The following is a 15,157-nucleotide window of genomic DNA, read 5'->3' as shown; positions in this document are numbered from 1 at the left end:
CGAATTTATAAAAACAGTTTTCCTGAAAGATTGAAATATATAAATTGAGAAAAATGCTATATATTTTTGCTATTTTGCCTTGATATTTGCATATCAATAGGTGGTTACATTAGTGATTATGTCACTGAAAGGATTACAGAGATCGTGGTGTGGGATAGCTGCTTCTGAAAACCTTAGATGGTACCCACGAAAATGAGAAGCGAAATTTTTTCAATGACCATCTCAGAATACGGGGAAAAAGGAAAAGAACTAGAAAACCTCTATGGAGCTCTAAAAGGCTTCTTATCTTCTATAGCCTGAAAATAGATGAAGCTAGTGTGATTTTAAAAGCTATAAAGTTATAGTGTCAATTCAAGGCAGAATTCTATCATGTCTCTCCTCATTTACACTAATGTATGATTTGAAGAAGTTGGAAACTGAGATACAGGGTCATTTGGGTAAAAACAGAACAGACCAAGGACTTCAAATCTCCAAATCACCCTAAACCTCTGTATTTACAGAATTGTCTCCTCCTTAATCAAGAGAACCAGCCTAATTCTCCTAAAAACCTTTGACTTTGGCAGTTGCTCCAATGGATGCCTGATTCTCATAAGACCCCAACATCAAAACTTCATGTGGCCAATAACAAGAGATTTTTATCTGAAAATAGCCCACACAGAGAAGTAAAAGATCCAGTGTGGGAAAAGATAACCATTGCCCAAAAGAGTTGCAGAAACTTGGAAATGTAAATGTAATGTTCACCTTACCTTGAAATGTAATGTTGGTAAGGTAAGGAGACCTTGCTAAGATTTCCTTATCTTGGTAAGGTAAGGTGAGCATGTCTGGGAACAGGGAAATACTCAGACCCTCCAGGAATTATTATAGTTTGCCTCTAAATTGAAGCTAATTCTTAGAGACCCCAAAGCCCACTAGAAGCTACTAGTCAGAATGAGTGGGATTGGAGGTCAGTAAAAAGATGGATATGTGATCTGATACATCTCACAGGTCATCCCCTGGAATCATAACCACATACTGTGGTTCTTTCCTTGGTCCTAGGATATATACTTAGTAAGTGGAAAAATCTGTAGGTTAATTTCAATGAAGTGAAGGTCATTATGGCATCATTGTGTTAAGTGGAAGCCATTATGACACACCTGCAAACATGATAATAAACAAAAAGATAATACTCTGTTCCAGGCAATTGGTAGAGATCAAAACCATTACCAAACACTTGGAAAATTCACGGGTGGTAATTCGTTCTGGAGCCCCCTATTCATTTACATTTTCAGCTGATACAACATCCAAGTAGGCCTTGCAAAATGAATAATTGTATATATTATTGCAAACCTGGTCGGGAGATTTTACCAATCACAGCTGAGAGGGGGAAATCGAGTTTTTAGCGGGAAAAATATATTCTAACACACCTGTGTTGCTTTCTTTAGAATTCCTATCAACAGATATCCTCACACTCAGAAACAGCAGAATGCCTTGGCTGTCCTTCCTGAGGATATGTCAACTTCTATGGTCCTGGTCATCATGAAATCCAGAGGGACCTTGATTGTCTTGTATTCCTCTAAATATTAGGCTAATTCATTGTACTGATGACATTAGGCTAATTTCACCAGCATCATGATGTAGCAAACTCTCTAGCTGCCTTAGTAAGACAAAAGCATTCATGAAAATGTGAGGTAAATCTTGTAAAAGTGAAATAGACTGTCACATCTGTGCAGTTTAAAAAGTGGTATGTTGCAATATCTCTTCGAATGTGAGAAGCAATTCATACCATACTCTATGCACAACGAAGCATAATGTTTGGGTTTTTAGGATAATTGGAGAAAACAAATACCGTATTTGGACTTGACCCATTTACCAGCCAGTTTAGCATGTGGTCTAGGTAAATAAAGGACTTTACAGCAGACAAAGGCTACAGTATAAGTTGCTGTGACATTCAGGCTTTTTTACTACACCCGATAGCAATGAAAGTGGCACACGTAATAGCAATGAAAGTGACAGAGATAGAGATGTTATATGGAGCATCTGGCAAGTTATGATGGTATCAAAATGTAGGGACTTGAACTAAGGACATTCTCTTTTCTTCACAGCTCTTAGATTGCTATAGCACATTGGTAGAGACTAGCTATGGGCCCCAAGTGACTAATTAAAGTCATGTGTCCTTCACAACCTGGGCATTACCTAATCAATGAATGATAAAGCTGAACTGAGCAGCAGCCTTGCTTAAATAAAAATATTTGTTAAAAGACTAAATACATGTTATTTTTATCATTTAAACAATATTTTCATTTCCCTTTTATGACACCTTGTTCTGATTGATACATTTCTTTAATTGAAAGAAAATAAGGTAAAAGGAAACCATCGAGAAAATTCAACGTCTGAAGAGTGTGCAGATATTCTTAAATATTAATTCATGTGGTATCAAGATGAATCAATAGCCTAATGGTCCCACCAAATACCAGATATTGATTCAGAAAAATAACTGTAGGTTACTTCAAGTGCCCTTTGCTATGCATTTTCTTCTCTTTGGTACTTGCATATACAGAACTACCTTATTGGACAGTTTTATCTATTCATTCTTTATTCATTTGTTGACGAATTGATAGATATAGATATAAAATCTGAATCATGCAAAGTGCAGATTTTAAATGATTCTTTATGATATTGAATGTATAGGCTAGTAGACAAAATTCAATTCAGATAAAGGCTTACAATTTCACTGATTCAGTGTCTTCACTTCAAAATAAGAAGTTAATATTAAAGGGAGATAAAAATTAATGTTAGTTACTCATAAGCTTAGTATATTTTATCCAAATAAAACAAATTTTCTTTCTGAAAGTTGCATAATATGTACTGTGTTTACTGTCATTATGGTGATTAATTGGATTAATAATGCTTAACACATTTTAACAATATTTAAAACTATTTAATGGAATCCATATTAATTTCGCAATGTAGGTGTTCTATCAAGCAGGAAGAAAAGATGTTAAATGATCCTGGGTTAATTAACTTTTGATGCTTAACCAGTCTTATGTAGTCTTTTGAGCATAGAAGCATTAAAAAGAATTTTTAAATGTTTAGTTATTCTCAACTTTGTTTAAGAAGACTAAAGACGATAACCCTCATTTAATGAAGCTTAACTAAGTTTAATGGAGCTTAACATTTAAGACACCCCTTAGATTTCAGATTATGAAGATTTCACTTAGTATTTGTAAAGTACCTTAATTCCTGAAGCAATTATGAATACAATGAAATATGATAATATGATAAGTAAAGATAACTTCTAAAAGATGCAAGTGTGTTTTGAACTGAAGGGAAGGAGAAAATCAGGGAACTGAAATTGTGAATATTCCAATTAAAAAGCAGGTAATATAATAGGCTCTTAGAATTTGAAGGGGTCTTTTCTTTCATACGAACCGGATATCTACTTAAGGCAGGATCCCTCTCTATACTATTCCTAAAATACTGTCACTTTGCTTTGACCACAGGTTCTCTTGGACACCATCTATCTGAAAATGTCTTTATTTTACCTTCCCTTTTAAGAGACGTTTTTTGCTGGATATAGAATTCTAAGTTTATAGTTGCTTTGTTGCTGTTGGGGTTGGGGCGGTAGCAGTGGGTAGTGGTTTTTGCTTTTTAACCACTTTAAATTTGTCATAATTTCTGGCATGCCTTGTCCCTAAGGAGAAGTTATTTACTTTGTTTCCTTGTACATAAAGTAATGTTTTTCCTGTGGATGTTTTTAGGATTTATAGTGAATTTTCAGCAGGATGACTGTGATATACTTATGTGTGATTTTCTTACTTTATTCTTTTTGAGATTTGCTAAAAATCTTAATATTGTGGATGTATGTCTTTCATGAAATTTGGAAAATGTCTAACTACTATTTATTTAAATATATTCTGTCATGTTTTGTTCCTTCTCTCCTCAGGGACTCTAATAGTGGACTGATTGACATTAGACTGATTGTTTGATTTAATTTGTGTTGTTTCCTTGTCTGGCTTTGCAGCCCTACCTTTGTGGCACTATTCTCAGCAAAACAGGTGATGGTGGTGATGCAGTAGACATTATTGTCAGGCCAAGCAAACTATTTTGTTATTTGAGTTCTTCAGGACTACAGTTATTCCTGCCTGCCCCAGTCTTGATTAGTAGCTTAGCTGGCCTTCCCTTAGCATGTCAATTTCTTATGTTTTTTGGCAGCCTTTCTCCTTTACCTAGACCCAACCTAGAAGTTGCCCCAGAACTACTCTGAGACTTGGTTGTTACATATGAGTCATTTCTCTCTTTGGGAATCAGCTCATGAAGACTTTCTTGCATCAGTTGGTCTTTAGTAATTTCATAGAATAGTACAGTTTTGTGTTTTATCTGGGTTTCTCTTTGTGTTACTACAGGAATGAAGGTTGTCCATACTTTTTTGCATCCTCACCAGAAATGAAATTCCCTTTCAACTGGTTCTAGTAAAGTCGTAGTCCATGAGTTTTTTATCTTGCTGTCTCTGTTCTTCTATTTGAACCTCTGCTGCTGCTACAAAGAAGTTACTGAAAATTCTTTATGTTAACTTTTTAAGTCACATTATCTTAGCTCATCTTTTTAAAATTATTAATTAATTTATTTATTTATTTAGAGTCAGAGTTTCTCTCTGTTGCCCAGACTGGAGTGCAGTGGTGTGATCTCAGCCCAACTACAACCTCCGCCTCTTGGGTGCAAGTTATTCTCATGCCTCAGCCTCCCAGGTAGCTGGGATTATAAGTGCATGCCACCATGTCGGGCTAATTTTTGTATTTTTAGTACAGATGGGGTTTTACCATGTTGGTCAGACTGGTCTTGAACTCCTGACCTCAAGTGATCTGCCCGCCTTGGCCTCCCAAAATGTTTTGGCTCATCTTAAACTTGTAGTTAACTACTTTTATTGAGGTAAATTTAATTTATTGTAACAGAAACCCAGTGATCATATTTTTACTTACTCTTATAGTGACGTATTAACCCATTAAAAGATGTCTATAGGCCAGGCACAGTGGCTCACTCCTGCAATCCCAGCACTTTGGGAGGCCGAGGCAGGTGGATCACAAGGTCAGGAGTTCAAGAACAGCATGGCTAATATGGTGAAACCTCGTCTCTATTAAAAATACAAAAATTAGCTGGGCATGGTGGCAGATACCTGTAGTCCCAGCTACTTGGGAGGCTGAGGCAGTAGAATCACTTTGAACCCAGAACGCAGAGGTTGCAGGGAGCCGAGAGCCCGCCACTGTACTCCAACCTGGGCGACAGAGCGAGACCCCATCTTAAAAAAAAAAAAGATTTTTATATAAGAAATACATTTTTCAGAGAAATTTTCTTAATAAATTCAGAGATTAATTTACTTCTAAAGGGCATAATAGTAATTAATTTTATATAACTTATTCACACGTACTGCCAGCCTCATGATCTTAAACCTATCTTTTCCTTTTTTGTTGTTTAAATGTCTGCATTCAATGTCAATATTCAGTCTTCTATTACACTGCCGAAAGGCTATTATATCTTAAAGATTACCACCAGTGATGATTACAGTCAAACTTTCAATGTCTACAATTTTTCAATGTTCTTTAATGCAATTATATTAATACTAGAAATTCATACAAATTTCCTTCTATGGAAGCAAAAACCAAAAAGTAATAGTGTTCTGTCTCTATCTCTGCCTGTCTATCTCTGTCTCTCTCTCACTTTATCTTATCTGATAATTTTACTACATTTGTTCCAAATAGTAATTCTTTATTGCTCTCTGTGTTCTGACTATAAGCTGAAAGCATTCATCATTTCCTAACATCTTTTTAAATTTATGGTCTGTAGATTTTCACTCTATTTTTGCAAGATATTTTAATTTTATAATAGTTGTTATAGTTATGTGATAATTCTTACATCATTTATAAATGGACATTTAAAATCTGAGCACATCAAAAGCCTTGTATGTAACTACATATACTTTTCTTAATTGAAATATTTTAGTCTTGAAACACTCATGCTTTACTTTTTAAATTTGGTATTTATTTGAAACATGTTAACATTTGAAAATGACCATGTGACCTTCTGGGTCTTTTTCATTAAATTTAAAGCTTTTAAATATCAAGTCATTGGTTTTTCTGTCAAACATGTTCTTCTCTTTTCTAGGAGGAGGTAATTCTGTAATAGTAAATCCAGGGTTCTGAAAATCAAATCCTGTTCTTTGATTTTTATTTTATGTATTTATTTAATCTTCAACAATCCTACTTTTTAACAAAAAGGATGAAAATCTCATTATATTTTCTTAATCCTTGATTATTACCTATGAAAATGTGAATGATATGAATTAGCTCTAATTTTCTATAGTTATATTAAGCAGAATTTCCTTAGGCAAATTCTGGCCAACTATATGAAAAATATTTCACTCACCTCATCTATATATATTTTTTGGCTACATTCACATCCTAATTACAGCTACCAAAATTAAACATTGTTATTAAAACATAGATAATTTTTGCATTCTTCTGATGCTTTCAGAGAGTACCAAGAAGTGATAAATTTAGAACGGAGAAAGAGATAACTGAAAGACCTACCAAGGGACCATTTAGTTATTTAATTTAGGCTAAGCTCAGAGCCTCCAAACTAGCATTGAAAACCAAGCCTGGCATTTCATGTTAATCACTTGAGCAGAATTATATTCAAATAATTAATGTTTGTTTTCTCCATAATTCCATACTCTCATGTTCTTTATATAGTCTTACGAATTTTCTCAGCCATGGAAGGCTCACAGATGAATGAGGTACTTGCAGAATGACTTTTCCATTTCAAAATGTATAATAAAACTGGAGATGAAGAAATGTAGAGAGACCAGGATGGGAAAGCAATTTGTAGATCAGAGCTTTTGAAGTAAAAAGAGAAAGGAAGTCTTTCTATCATGAGGACTACAAAACAAATTGTAAAAGAGACACTATTTAACATGCCCTAAAATATAGAACCCCTACTGGCTCCTTACTCTTGAACTACCCATTATTCAGCAGTCTTTTTGTTTTGTTTGTTTTGTTTGTTTTGTTTTTTTTTGAGACAGAGTCTCGCTCTGTCACCCAAGCTGGAGTGTAGTGGCGTGATCTAGGCTCACTGCAACCTTCACCTCCCGGATTCAAGCAATTCTCCTGCCTTAGCCTCCTGAGTAGGTGGGATTACAGGTGTGTGCCACCACACCCGGCTAATTTTTGTATTGTTAGCAGAGAAGGGGGTTTCTCTATGTTGGCCAGGCTGGTCTTGAACTCCTGACCTCGTGATCTGCCCACTTTGGCCTCCCAAAGTGCTTGGATTTCATGCGTGAGCCACCACACCCTACCTATCCAACAGTCTTCTTAAAATCTCTCTGAAATAAATTTAGTGACTAGAATAGGAATTGTTATTTAAAACGTTTTCCCCTTGACCAAGATGTCAATGAACCATACCAGTAGAGGATTTCTTAATACTCTAGAGCAATATTGGACATATCATCATTACTAGCAAACATTATGATACTCATTCCATTAACCTGATAATGATCAAATTGATGTGTTAGTAAAAAACATATCAGCTATAATGCAGAAAACCCCAACTTTAATTTAATAAAAGAAAAAATTGCATTCCCTTAATATTTTTTCATAGTAACCCTGCTATTGACATATTCCTTCAGCTTTTGTATGTCTGAAAAAGTGTTTCTCCTTCATTTTTGAAAGATGCCTTCACTGGATATAGCATTCTAGGTTGATAACTTTTTATTCTTTCAGTATTTTGAAGACATTGTTGTTTTCTGGATTGCCTTACTTCCAATGAGAAGTCAGGTATCATTTTTATTACTGTTCCCCTGTACATACTATGCAGCATTGGTTTTAGACAATTTTGTTATAATGCACCCTGGGTAGTCATTTTAAACTTTCTCGTATTTGGATTAATGAGTTTCTTGGATTTGTTGGTTTAAAATGATCATCAAAATTTGGAAACAAATGTATTTTCTGACTGCTTTCCTCTCTTTTGAGATACAATTGCTCATATGTTACTCAACTTCAACTTGTCTTACAGCTCTTAGATACCTTTTTCATTGTTTAAGTCATTTTGTTTCTCTGATTTTTATTTTAGATGGGTTTTACTGCTCTATTTAAGTTCATTAATCTTTTCTTCTGCTGTGTTCAATTTGCTATCTTTTTTTAGTGTAATTATTGTCTAAAATATTTTTATATTTTATATCTACAAATTTAAGGAACTCTTAAAAGTAGATTCCTTGGCCGGGTGCAGTGACTCAGTAATCCCAGCACTTTGGGAGGCTGAGGTGGGTAGATCTCCTAAGGTCAGGAGTTTGAGACCAGCCTGACCAACATGGTGAAAGCCTGTCTCTACTAAAAATACAAAAAATAGCCAGGCGTGGTGGCACATGCCTGTAGTCCCAGCTACTTGGGAGGCTATGACAGGAGAATTACTTGAATCCGGGAGGCAGAGGTTGCAGTGAGCCGGGATCGCGCCACTGCACTCCAGCCTGGGCAACAGAGCAAGACTCCATCTCAAAAACAACAACAACAACAAAGTATATTCTTTCTCTCTACTAAACTTACTTAAATTTTTGTATAGTCTATTGAACATACGGAATATAGTTATAATTACCATTTTAATATCTTATCTCCATATTCTATTCATTGTTAATTCTGGGTATGTTTGAATTGTTTCATTGTGTTTTTTATTATCTTCATTATGAGTCATATTTTTCTGCTCTTGGGCATGCCTGGTGATTTTGACTAGATGCTGGACACTGTAAATTTTAATTTGGTGTAGTCTATGTGTTCATATTTGCCTATATACTCTTGAGTTTTTCTGTGGGAAACTTTGATACATTCAAAGCTTGCCTTTAAACTTTATTTTCTGGATTTTTTTTGTTTTTGTTTTTGGTTTTTTTTGATACGGAGTTTCACTCTTGTTGCCCAGGTTGGAGTGCAATCGCACGATCTCAGCTCACCGCCACTTCCATCTCCTGGGTTCAAGTGATTCACCTGCCTCAGCCTCCCAAGTAGCTGAGATAACAGGCAGGCACCACCACACCCGGCTAATTTTGTATTTTTAGTAGAGAGGGGTTTCTCCATGTTGGTCAGGCTGGTCTCGAACTCCTGACCTCAGGTGATCCACCCTCCTCGGCCTCCCAAAGTGCTGGGATTACAGGCATGAGCCACCGCATGTGGCCTATTTTCTGGGATTTAAGCTGCATAATATAACACTAATTTTCTTTTTTTATTGAGGCAATACTTCCCTACTGAGGCTATACGCAGTGCACCATGAAATATGAGGTTTTCTGGATTGTAAAAACACAACCTTTTTAGACCCTGTGTGAGATCTCTGGATTGTTTACTCTGCTTTTTAAGTGGTTCCCTTCCTGGCCCTGGGTAGTCTCTATTCAGCTGAACACTTCCATGGGGCCCTCAGCGCATCTCCAGAGTACTCTCTCTGCACAGCTCTTGTCTCTCCAGAACTCTGCCTCACGACACACCAACACTTTGGCATCCCCAGGCTCTAAGCTCCATCTCCTCACTCACCAAGTTCACCAAAACACTATTGGGGTCCTCCCCCACTCTACTGCATGCTACTCTTGTTGCTACTGTTGTTGTTATATGGATGTGTAAGTTACGTTACTCCACTCCACCTTGGCTGGAAGTTATAAATCCCTGCAAGTTTGTGTTTTATTTTAGTCTCATTTTGTATTTACAATGCATAATCACTTTTAATATACAAAAAAGAACTAGATGTTAAATAATGAACATTTAAAATCTCAGAAAAAAGCAACTGGTAAGACTTTTTACAAAGGAATCAGATTTTATGTTTTATAAAAGTAATGGTTTTCACACTCATGCTATGCAACCACTTCAAATTAATACCCCTTAATTGAGGTAGCAGTCAAGTAATAGACAAGTGTTCTTGATGGTCTTTGCTGTTTTCAATTATTTAAAATTTTAGCAAAACTCTTTACACTTTTCAAACAATAAATTTCAGTGAAGCTTTAAAATAGCAATATAGCACCAGTTAAGGTGTGGTCAAAGAACTTTGGCTTAAATCAAATAGAAAAATAGCTTAAAGCTCACTTGTATTGCTCTTTGTATATTTCATTTTAAGTTTTAATTATTGTAAATTATGCCTAAGTTTGTGAGTATGAGATATGGCAAATTTATGTATTTTTAATATATTATATAAACTCACATATAAACAAAAATAAAAAATAGTTAATTTCAGTCTTCTAGAAAGCTGAATCTGAGTTTCATACCTTATATACAGTGATAAATAATTAGGGTTGTTAAAATTATAAATAGATGGAAAGATCAATCTGAGTCTGAGATGTTTAATTCATCGAGTTGCCAAAGCTTCTGTTCAGTCTTTATAAGTGAAGGATTTTTAAATATTAGAAACAATATTTATTCATATTTATGAAAAGATGGAACACTGTTTTACTATATTTTAATTTGTAGGCACAGTTCTTAAGTAGAAATTATCTATTTTTAAGGGAGACAAACAGAGATATAATGTTTGTTTACTACAAGATTACATATTAATCAATTAATTTATATTCTAACAGCACAACTCTCAGTCTCATTCAATTTGTACTATAATGAAGTTCTTGAATTTCTCTCCTGTGCCTCTTTTTGCAAGGTAATAAATCTCAAAGGTAAGCCAAATTAAGTTCTCTATGCTCTTTAACACTGTGCTTTGCAAACTGTTATCTTGTTGTGTTACAAATAATACACAAGAAACAGAAAGGGAAACATTAATAGGGCACACCAGTAAACTTAATTCTTCCAAGCCATAAACACCAGTACCAATAAATCTACAAGAAAGGTATTAAAAATGGTCAAGAACCACTGCTGTGTTACTCTGTTATTCTTCATCACTTTCTGCCTCTGGATAGTGATTACAACATTTGAGCAAGACCAGTTTCTTAGGCCCAAATGCCTGCACCACCTTGAAAGTCATAAAGATGACATTGGTCAAGTAGTGCAACACTCTAGCTCAGCAGTGGAATATACTTTAGTTTTCTGTAATGTTTCTTCCCTCTCCTTTAGAATAATGTAAATAAAACAAATTCATTTCAGTCAAAAATGATTTGTCTAACATGTCTCAGGCATCAAGTACTACAGATGAAATGAGATTCAATTTACTTCATTTTTGTGAATTTTGTTTTATCTTTCTTAAAGATGTCTTTGCAGTCCTGATGTGAAAAATACAAAGTGTAGGAAAATTCTATGTAAATGCAACTCATATATACATTTCTCTGAAATATAAGACAGCAAATAACGAATTTAAGAATAGAATTGTCTACCCTTTTTGTGGAAATGTAACTTAGTGCAACCACTATGGAGAATAGTTTGATGATTTCTCAAAAAAAAAACTAAAAATAGGGCTACTATGTGATCCAGCAATCTCACTGCTGGGTATATACTCAAAAGAAATGAAAACAGTATGTGGAGGGATACCTGCACTCCCATGTTTACTGTAGCATTGTTCACAATAGCCAAGATTTGGAAGCAACCTAAGTGTCCATCAGCAGATGAATGGATAAAGAAATGTGGTACATATGTACAATGGAGTCCTATTCAGCTATAAGAAAGAACAAGATCTTGTCATTTGCAACAACATGAGTGGAACTGGAGATTCTGTTAAGTGAAATAAGCCAGGCGCAGACAGACAAACATCACATGTTCTTACTTATTTGTGGGACCTAAAAATCAAAACAATTGAAATCATGGACATAGAGAGTAGAAGGATGGATACTAGAGGCTGGGAGGGAAGGGTAATGGGGAATTAAGGGGAAGAAGGGATGGTAAATAAATACAAAAAATTATTAGAAAAATAAATAAGACCTAGTATTTGATAGCACATCAGGGTGACTATAGTCAATAATAATTTAATTGTACATTCTCATATAACTAAAAGCATAATTGGATTGTTTATAACACAAATAATAAATGTTTGAGAGGATAGATACCCTGTTTTCCATGATGTGTATATTACACATTGCATGCCTGTATCAAAATATCTCATGTACCCCATAAAATATATTACACCTACTATTACCCACAAAAATACAAAAAAACAAACAAAAAAAAGAATAGCATTGTCCTGGCGTGAAGTATTTAATCGTCTACTATACTTGATTTCAGATACATTGAAATGGTCTTCTGTTTAAGAAAAACTCTTTTATCTATGGGCTGGTTCTTGGTATTTCACATTTAACACCTCCATAATTTGGCTCAAAGCTGTGACCCTGCTTAAAGGAAAATATTCCTGGTAGGAGTCAGAAATTCAGTTTCCATAATGTAGTGATGCCTTCATATAAATAATTTGTAAATCCTTGGATAGAAGGGAGGAAGTTCAGAATTTGTGAGTACTGAGTGAATAAAAAATGTCAAGAGAAGATATGTCTAAAAAATTGAGAGAATAAGAAATGCAAGAACTGAGGGTATTAACAAATGCCACTAATGTATACACTTGCCAGTTCTGGTTGCACTGTATGTTACTAATATCCAACATTTAAGGATATTTAAATACAAGTAATCCCCACATCCCAAACATGTTTATAATATTTTAGATGGTCTGTATCTTACTTTTTCTATTTTGTAATCCATAAATTTCCTGTATTATTTTAATGTAGTTTTTAAAGCGATAGAAATGTTTGCATTTTCAATAAAACATAATCTAAAACAAAGAATGAAGTTCCAATATTCATGACAAAATTTGCACATGCTGCGTGAAGGCACCTTCAAGTTTCTCTATTTTCAGAAGAAACTCTTGAAAATATGGTTGGCCAATTAGAGTAAGAGGAACATCCAATATTAGTAGTACAGAAATCTTGTAATTGTCAGTCTTGTACTTAGTGTATGTGGTATCATTAAAATCTTTCCACTCACTTCCTTCTGACATCACCTCCCCTTCTACTTGTCACTGTCCTATATTCTACATGTGTTCTCAATGGAGATATCAATACAGCATCACTAATGTATATACTTATAATTGAGGTTGTGTCAAAAAATTCTTAAGAAATTATTCTCCTAGATAATACCTGCATTTTTAGTGGAGCTTGTTAAAGTCAAATATCTAAGCACAGAAGATAACATTGCAGTGAGAGGATATAATGAACCCATGCTGTGGTTTCCATCATGTATCAAACAATTCAAGTACAATACTATTGGAAGTATTTTCTGAACATATTCCATGTCTATCTTCCAATCACAGATATAGTCAAAGTGCTTCACACTGGCACTGGGAAAATCAGGGGAGTGGATGTGATAGAATCTGCAGATACTGTGGAAATAAAAATAAATACAATAAGATTGCAAATTCTTGATGGAAACAACCAAGTGTAAGTCAGATTTTGAGCAATACAAGAGAACTATTATTTTTACAGCATGCTGCAAGAATCAAAAGAGAGAAGCTGAGCCAGGTAACTAAGACATGAATTATGTGTCACTACATGTCGCAATGCAGAGATAATAATGCAGAGAGATGTGAGGTTAATGAAAAACTTTAAGGAAAGCTGGAGTCATCAGGACAAAATAACAGAAACAAAATGGATGCCAAGTCAGAGTAGACAATTGACGGACAGCTTTTAATATAACTAGGGCAGGAGGTCACAAGTACATGTGAAGTCACAGGCAAGAGTAAATTGGGGCTATGGAATAAAGAACAGAGACAAGAAGGTCAGAAACATTGTTTAAGAACTGTCACAAAAAGGGGTCCCAAATGGGGTCAAGTTGAAAGGGGACTCATTCCAGGTATTAGGCATGAAGTAGGTAGTTGTCTACCATGCTTGATTTCAGATGCATTGGAAGACCCTGCTGTATAAACAGAAAGGAAACTATTTTATCTATTCACTCATTGTTGATTTAATACTTGACATCTTAGTCATTTGACTTAAAGCTTTGACCCTCCATTGAGGAGAAATCTGTTGTCATTTCTATTCACCTCAGGAAGTTGATACTAAGGTTTATGGTGAATCTCCAGGCTTCATAAATCTGAACTCTATAACATCAGTGGAGTTCCTTGAATACACTGTGATTACTATACTGGCAGTGTAAACACTTTCTTCACATTTTTTGCCTTGTTACATGCTTCTATCATTTCTGAAAGTAATGCTGAATTAGTATTTCTGTGTATTCATGTCTTCTTATGTATTATGTGTTAAAATATTAAAAAATGGCATTGTAACTTTTGTTCATTCTTTGTCCTCAAAGCTTAGCATAGAATCTCAAATATGGCAGGCATTCAGTAAGTATTGGTTTACCTGAACTTAATTAAAGGTAATTTGGTTCAAGAAAAAGAGTAATTTTTAACCATGAAACTCACATATTATTAATTCTTCATATCAACACACAGCCTGAGAAATAATTTTTTAATTTAAATTTTTATTTAAATCTTTTAAATAACCTCTCTTCTGTCCATTGGTTGCCATATTTTAAATGTTATTGTCCCTTTACATAATTAGTTGGTTTCAACTAATTTTTAACCATGAAACTCATATGTTATTAATTCTTCATATCAACACACAGCCTGAGAAATGATTTTTTAATTTAAATAATCTCTCTTCTGTCCATTGGTTGCCATATTTTAAATGTTATTGTCCCTTTACATAATTAGTTGGTTTCAAGAATCTAAATCATCTTTCTACTTCTGTCTCACTTACTCTTTGTCCTTGAATGTCACAATTGTTTTCCTAGATCTAAATTCCAGATAATACTATTGATATTTAGAGTGGTACCTTTTATCCACTTCCAGTAGGGTGTGCTCTATGAAAACTTTTCTAGTAGTTCAATATTATGTATTCACTATTAAACTAACTACCATAAATCCTTTCTTCAATACTGTTACATAAACATACAGTAAAATACATACATACAGTCTGATCTGTCCATCCTTCAGACCAATAGAATCCATTCAGCTGGGGTTTGGGGAATAACTTTTATCACTGGAGTTGTGACGCCAAATGTTGTTTTGTATCCTTCTCCATGTAAGCCAGGTGATTGAAGCAGCAAATGAGGTAACAAATAAATGTAGTTTACAACATGTCAAAAGAAGGTCTTATACAATTATAACATTTTATCAAAATACCAAAAGTCTTTGCCATGGAATTCTTGGCTTCACAGAACAGTTTCTTCAATTCTCATAAATATTA

This window comes from Macaca fascicularis, chromosome 12 (assembly GCF_037993035.2).
Source record: "Macaca fascicularis isolate 582-1 chromosome 12, T2T-MFA8v1.1".
NCBI classification, from domain to species: Eukaryota; Metazoa; Chordata; class Mammalia; order Primates; family Cercopithecidae; genus Macaca; species Macaca fascicularis.
Note: the sequence above shows the minus strand (reverse complement) of the source record.